A 7,884-nucleotide genomic window follows, 5' to 3' on the forward strand; every position below is an offset into this window, starting at 1 on the left:
AGGCTGACAGGCCTGTAATTTCCCAGGCCCTCCTTGCAACTCTTTCTGTGGATTGGTGTGACATTCGCCAACTTCCAATCCTCTGGGACCTCCAGGAAGTGGAGGTGAGCCCGGACTGACCCAGTGGGCCAGGACTGTCGGTAAATGATGGAGAGAGGCTTGGTGAACTCTTCCACCAGCTCCCTCATCACTCTGGGATGGATCCCATCCAGTCCCATAGATTTGTGAGGATCCAAGTGGCCAAGCAGATCTCTGATCATTTCCTCTCGGATTTCAGAGGGGCTGTTTGGCTTCCTATCTCTGTCTGTCAGCTCTAGAGGCCAGTTGTCCTGAGGCCAGCCTGTCCTACTATTAAAAACTGAGGCAAAAGTGGTGTTAAGTACCTCAGTACATCAAGAAGATCCTTGTGGATATTCTAGGACTCTGATTTTGGAGAACACCTTACACTGGGAAAGCGCTGCTGCTCCATCTTCCTTTCAGGCAATGGGATGAACAGTCACTGCTGATGCTGAAAGCTGGAGAGGCTGTGGGGTTAACAAGGTGTGGGGTGGGAATTGTCCATGAAAGCAAGGGAGAAGGCTGTGACACGAGGCTGTGAGGTGGTGATGGGGACGTGCCCGCCAGTGGCAAACCCTTTTCTAGTTTGACCCTTCCGCTTAATCTGAACTTGAAGGTGAATGAGCAAAGCTTGCTCATCGATCTGGGATGCGGCCGATGAGTGCCATGCCCTGCGGAGAGCTCAGCCCCAGCACCGGGTCCCTCTCTCACTCATTTTTCCCTGCCTCCCCTTCACGCCTTTCCAAAGCCATCAGTCAGACCATGGCATCCCAGGCCGCCGACCTTGCTGGGGGCCAGGGAGACAACATATAGGTCCCTGCAGAGAGTTGTCCCACTGTCTGATGGGCTTCTCCCAGCTACCACCACCACCTCTCTGCTGCCGGTAAGCCTGGCATCTGCCTGCCATCAGCTTGGGGGTGTGGGGAGGCACAGGACAAGGTGATGGTGTTGGTACCTGTAGCGCCAGGAGCCACATTTCTCATAGGTATTGGTGTTGTCTACTAAGCCACACTCTGGTTCTCCTGGTTCAAGGGTCTGATGTCTTAGCATGGGCAAAATATAACCTGAAGCATCTCTGCAGCACTCTTAGTGTTTAGCTAAAATGTTGTATAAACTCACAAAGTGTATTTTTTGACCCATTGGGAAGCAAAACCTTGTTTTAGGTTGAAAACTTAGAACTTGTCTTGGCTGATAGATAAAAAGCTTGGTTTCAGGGAGAAAGCATATGATGTGCCTTCCCTTCGTGTCTTCCATGCTTTAGCCACAGATTTTTTTTCCCACTGCTGAAAATAACAAACCATTTTAATCTAAGTATTGCTTGTTCTGATCTTTTAATCCAGCTTGCTTTCTATTGGTGCAGCAGCCTGAAATGATTTCTCTGCCTGCCTCTCTATTATATAATTATTGGGAAGATTACTGGGGAGCCAGCTTTAGCTGGGGAAGGAGGAGGGGGCTGGAAGGTGGAGGGGTTTCATCATGGAATTGTGGAATGTTTGGGGTTGGAAGGGACCTTAACCATCTTCTAGTTCCCACGCCCCTGCCATGGGCAGGGGCACCTTTCACTAGACCAGTTTGCTCACGTTTCTTCTCTCCCTTTGCATTTGAGTATGGAAAGTTTCTCCCTCAGATTGTGTTTGTTGTAGTAAAATGCCCCATGGTGTGGCTGGTGGCTGGAGAAGCATGACCCTGGAGCTGGAGAGGATTTGGGTGAAACCCTGCGCTTCTCTATGTGATTGGGGAATTTTATGGCTGTACTCGTGGTTTTGGGAACAGCATAGTGAGACAGTCAGGTCTCAGAAAGGACCTGGAATTAGGGCCTGTGCTTCTGATGCTTCCTGTCCTCATTCAGAGCTGTGGAGGGGGAACAGCCACAAGGTAGAACCATCATCTGGGACATGGTGGTGATGCCAAGTACGGGTGGAGGTGGCCATGGCTTTTTCACCAAAGCCCAAGCTCAGCTGGTTCTCCAAGCAGCCTTAGATGTTACCTGTGAACAAGACGGGCTCAAGCCCTTGGACGATGGGGTGGCTGGGGACAGCTGCTGCAGAAGTGACATCAGTGACACCCAAGGGCAGATGCCAGAGGTAGATTCATTTAGAGCTTTCCATTGGCAGGGGAGATGTGAAGGCGTATCCTTGGCATGGCAAAATGGCACAGCCAAGGGATTTGCCATCAAGGAGGAGAGTTGGGTTGCCAGAAAAATGCAGCTTCTGACTGGCATGATCCATGGGCTTGAGCTTTGATGGAAAAAACATGAGGAAGTCTGAGGCTCCAGAAATTCCTTTTCCTTTCCCCAAACTGAGTGTCCTGACACTGATGAGCTGGTACCTGCCCTGGTTACTGAGGGAAGGACATAAGATGCCTGTGAACCATGGCTGGCTGGGATGTGGTATGTCAGAGCTGGGACAAGGAGAGACCCCCAGCACCAGTCAAAGTCAGAAACTGGGTGCTGTGGCTTTGTTTTCCTTGCTCCAAAGGGTCTCAGGGTCCTTTTGGGAGCAGAACATCCCCAGAATTGTGCTGTATTTTGGGTTTGGTGAGTGTCTATGTCCTTTGAACCCATCATGGCCATGGAGTAATGGGGACAGGCGATGCCCACCCAGCGTGTGCCATGCTCTCTGCATTGCTCTTGGTCCTGCTTCCCAGAAAACTGTTTCAGCAGTCCCCCTCCCTCCAAAGCAGGAGACTTACTCTTGGAGCAATTGGTTGGTGCATCAGCTGGAAGGGCAGCAGAGGACAGGAACAGCTGAGAAAGGGTCAGGAGCAACATGGGAGCACAAGATCATCTGGTTTGGGTGATGAAGCAGTTGTAACACATCCCCTTCCTCCAGGGAGCCAGCTGAACTCTGGGATGTGCAGGCAGGGTTTCAGCCTGGTCCTTCCCACTGTGCTGCTGCGTCCGAGATGGAGGGTATAGCATAGACCTCCTCTCCCTGCTAGAGGCACCTTTCCTGGAGTGGCTGGGCAGGTGTCCTATAAAGCATGCCCAAATTTCCCCCTGCACACAGGCAGTGCCTTGGTGCTTATCTCGTTCTGAGCACCTTTCTCCTTTGTGTTGGAACCATTGGCTGGTTCACCCTCATCGCCTCGAGGCATCCAGATTTGCTCAGTGGCCTTTAAAAAAAAAGATAAAAAAATTAAATAAATCAAAGCCCATGAAATGACTGAAACATCAGCAGTGGTTGCATCCCCCCTATCCAGCAAACCCAGGGATTTGGGAGAAAATAGGTCACGTGCCCTTCATCCCATGCCACGTGGTGGATCTCCCAGGGCCAATGAGGTTGGGAGTCCTTCTGCGCCGACCAGCAGAATAAAAAAAAAAAAAAAATCACTGGGATTCTTTTCCCCCCCATAGCATTTTTCATCCTTTCCAAACGTGAAAAGACTGGCCATCTGTCTGGACCCTGCTCCTGCCAAAGCAGCACGACAGCAGCTCTTTGGGGAAGGTAAGGAGATTTGAGAGTTCCTCTTGGTGGAAGACCACCTGCCATGGGCAACTTTTCCTACCGATGGAGATCAGGGAAGAGTTGTGGAATGAGTCGGGTCTAGGGCTCCAGTGTGGGTTTGGATGCTTGAGAGTAGTTTTAAGTCAGTCTCTTGTTGAGGAAATTTACGTCTGCGGCGGAAGGATTATCATAGACGTTGGTGCACGGGCAATGGGTTCCCCTAGGTTAGCGGTTGCTCCCCAAGTCTCTACTAGGAGATATTTCCAAAATACTACCGGAAAATTATTTTGCCGGATATTTTTTGCGGAATTGTCTTGCCAAATAATTTTTGCAGATTCGTTTTGACAAATATTATTTCAAATTTGCTTTGGAAAATTGTCGTTCTCACAGCGTGTGCTTTGTTGGGATAAAATTCCATTTTGCCCATGTCTGGCATCTAATGCCAAAATTGTCTGCCTGGTAGGGAAGTGTCCATCTCCACCTTGACCAGAATATCCCATTATTCACAAATTCTGTGGTTTGCAGCTCAGGCTTTGAACAGAGTCATTTGTATGTGCGCTTGGGTGGGAATGGCACGGATGGAATTGCCTTCAAGGAATAGATACTAAAACCACAGAGATGTTAATCACATCTTAGTCTGGCAATGGAATAAAACCTGCGACCCTGATTAATTTGATTTTTACCTTCTGATTCCATTTCCTTCTTTTTTTATTTTGAAGTATTTTTAGTTCTTAATTCCACCCTATTCCCATATTTCTAATATTTTAATTTTAAATTCCATTCCCTTTCCAGTGCTTTAAAAATATTTTTGTTTTCTAATCTCATCCTATTTTCATTCATTAGGGTTGGACTTGATGATCTCTGAGGTCTTTTCCAACCTGGTTGATTCTATGATTATTTTTCCTTGCGCCAGGGAAATTTGATTTGGAGAGAGGAATATCTTTTATTCTGACACTTGCTTTGTTTTCAGTTTTCCTTCAGACACCCATTTTCCTCAGGGTGCCTAAATTCCTCCTGATATCATCACATTTCTGTTGCACTTTCTTTGGTTTCGTCGTCACTTTGTAAGCGGAAAAGGGAAATATGAGTTGCAAAGGTTGTAGAGGACTTAAAAGCTGTTGAAATCAATCCCAGAATATCATGTCCTTATTATAAAGGGAAAATGTTCTTGGCTATGTTTGTCTTGAAGTCTGAGTTTTTTGGGATAATGTAATTTGAATGGGAACCATCTTAGAAAAATCTGATTTTATGAGTCAGAAGTCACGTCTGGTGTAAAAATAAACGAGAAACAGTGGATCAAGGACGTTGTGTTTAAGTTTCCATAAAATGATTGACCTTTGTTTTGACAGATGCAAGGACAGATGCTGAGCTGCATTTTGATACAGAAACCTAACCCTGAATAAAACAAAAAAGCATTTTTTTCGTAATAGCTGCGTTTGCTTTTAGTACAGAATTCCAGGATAATTCAGTAATATTTCCAAAGCTCAATCTCAGGCTTCACTCCTTCTATTATGGATGTATTTCTGTAAATACTTTTAACATTCTCTAATACAAAAGCAAAATTAAAATTCTTTCTTCTTGGAAAATAGCTGTAAAAACCTGTTCTTTTAATCTTGCTGAATAGAGTACAGAAGAAAAATTAGCCTTTGGAGTGTGGAAAAAAAGGCTGTTGGTCAAACCAAGGGGGAAAAAAAAAACCCCTCTTTAAGTGCTTTCAGCGTAATTTTAGTGCCTTCAAAATGCCTTGAAGAAGCTGTGGGATTTTAGCATGCAGGATGAGGAAAAGGGAATGCTGTTGGGACTGAGCAAACCCCCTCGGCAGTGGGCAGCACCGCTTTGGGGTGGCAGCAGAGGGGACACAGGCACAGATAGATGCTCAGTCCTCACCTTGCAGGATGCTTCTCTGGGTACTAGCCAGCGATGCTGCTACCCACCCTGCTTTGGTGATCCCAGCATTGCTTTCCTCAGGGGATGGTTATTTGTTTTCCAGGGACTCTCTTGGAAAATGGGTGTTTGCTGCGGAGCAAGCGGAGAGGGCACCTTGCTAGTGGCGTGGCTCCCTGTGGCGGGGGGGCACATGCCTAGCACACTGGGATGATCTTGATCCCGTTGGCGGCAGAGCACTTGGAGCCCTTGTTCGAGTCCGTGGTTCCTAAAGCCGCAGGGTGACACCTCTGTCATCAAGCCCCCGATTGCTGCAGCACGAGGGTGGGTGACAGCCTGCATGACTTGAGTCTTCCTGCCCTCTGCAGCTGCTTTTGTGGCCAGCTGAGTTGGGAAGTGAATTTAAAGGCTTCTCCAATTGGTGAGGGCTGTGTCTATCTCTGCGTTGGGCTTTTTCCAACATTCCACTGAATGCATCCATCCTGGTGCGGCGACTGCATCCTGGTGCGGCGACTGCATGCACACACACACACACACACACACACACACACACACACACACACACATCTGGTTTAATGTCTTTACTTAATTTGGGCTTTGCTAAATGAGCTGGCAGCAGGCAGTGGGTGCACCCTGCTGGCCCCAGACCCCCTCCACCTTACAGATGCACCACTGGACCTGCCTGGATACCACTCATGGCAGAGGCAGGTCGTGGTATTGGTGGCAAAAAAAATTGTCAGAGACCTACAGCCCTGCAGGGATGGAAGCACTGCAGTGGCCGTGCCCTCACTGCCAGGGCCAGGTTTGGGGACAGAGGCAGTAGTGACCCCTTCTCCAGCAGCACCAATTCCCAGTGGAGCCAGTTCATCCATTCCGCTGTTGGAGTTTGGCTCAGTGTTGAGACCCGAGGTTACAGAGGACCTACCACAGGGCGAAGGGGAGAGGAGAAGGCTGCTCTCCTTGATTTAAATCGGGGTTGAGGTTTAGCTGAAGTGAAAACAGATCGGGAGTGACAGTTTTGGAGCCTGCTGTCAGGGTCTGAGCGTGGCGCGGCAGCAATCCACCCCCGGATGCTGAGGGCCTCTGTCCTCCTCCTCGCCAGCCGAACTCAGGGAGAGCCACCACCACCAAGCACGGGATGGGGACCATGCAGCCTGGCTCCATTGCCAGCGTGGCCACCAGGCAGCTTTGTCACATGCTGCCCCTGCATCTTCCTTCCTCATGGTGCTTTTGGCCAGGGACAATGTCAGGCAGGATGTGGACTTGTGGTAGCCATCAGCGTGGGATCGCCTGTGCCAGTGGATGCTTGAAAAACGAAGGTTGGGGTTAGTCAGCATCCTAATCGATCCAGTTGGGATGCTGGGATGCAGGGACAGACAAGTCTCCCTTCCTATGTCTCCCATCAGCCTCCCATTCCAAAGAGCATCTATGGCCAGGGTGAAAGTCACAGGTTTGGGCTTCTGGCACAAGCAGAGCACTGAATCCAACTGGAATTGGTGGGACCAGATTGGTTGTGGCTCCCAGTTGCCCTTCCTTGGTCCTCATGTGTCTTCCATGGAGAGGACTGGCAGAGTGATGCTGTACCCAATCATAGAATCATAGAATCAACCAGGTTGGAAGAGACCTCAAAGATCATCGAGTCCAACCCTACCGTTGTTACTAGACCATGGCACTAAGTGCCACATCCAGTCTCACCTTGAAAACCTCCAGGGACGGTGAATCCACCACCTCTCTGGGCAGCCCATTCCAATGCCTCATCACTCTCTCCATAAAAAATCTCTTCCTAATATCCAACCTAAACCTCCCCTGGCAGAGCTTGAGTCTGTGCCCTCTTGTCCTACTGCTAGTTGCCTGCGAGAGGAGACCGATCCCCACCTGACTCCAACCTCCTCTCAGGGAGTTGTAGAGGATGATAATCTTTGTTATAATCTAGAGAGCGATAATCTGTCCCATATGTCCCCATAATGGCAGTAGCGGGGAATGGGAAGACCTGTTCCCCCATCCCTGGATCAGGAGGGGCTGCCTCAAGTGCTTTGAGAAGTTGGGTGGCATTCATGGGAGCAGACCTAGCTCCCATCTTTCTGTCCACCAGTGCCTGGACAGACCCCTCTGGGACAGTCCATGTGCTCCAAGCCTCATGCCTGTTTCCAGGGATTAGACAAATGGAGATGGGATGAGATGAAGCAGTAGATTGCTTCTCTTTCAGGATGAAGGGATTTGTGGACTGTCCCCAGATCAGTAGATTGAAAATGGAGGGAAATTACTGGGATGATGCTGCTTGCAGGATTAAAGCCAGGGCAGCCAGCAGGCTCTGGAGGAGGAGGGGAATGAGCAGAGTCGCAGATGGGGAGGGCTGTGGAATGGCTGCTGTTGGGCACTGTGTGGAGATGCTCCTGGATGCTCCTGGTTGCATCCTCATCTGTTTTGGAGGATACACTGGAAAGTGGGTGCTTTCTGCTTTCCCAGGGCCCTGGAGGGGCCTTCCTCTCAGCTGCCC

The 7,884-nt window shown here is 49.3% G+C and overlaps 1 protein-coding gene across 1 annotated transcript in view; it reads left to right on the forward strand.

The window, feature by feature from the left end:
• The first annotated feature begins 3,379 nt into the window (after window positions 1-3,379).
• The window catches only part of PCBP3 (poly(rC) binding protein 3), a 32,093-nt gene continuing 27,588 nt past the window's right edge, over window positions 3,380-7,884 (forward strand). The window contains exon 1 of the mRNA XM_009070022.1: window positions 3,380-3,503. The gene's annotated coding sequence lies outside the window, so the exon portion shown is untranslated. The remainder of the gene's footprint in view (window positions 3,504-7,884) is intronic.

This window comes from Acanthisitta chloris, unplaced genomic scaffold (genome assembly GCF_000695815.1).
Source record: "Acanthisitta chloris isolate BGI_N310 unplaced genomic scaffold, ASM69581v1 scaffold6622, whole genome shotgun sequence".
Lineage (NCBI taxonomy): Eukaryota > Metazoa > Chordata > Aves > Passeriformes > Acanthisittidae > Acanthisitta > Acanthisitta chloris.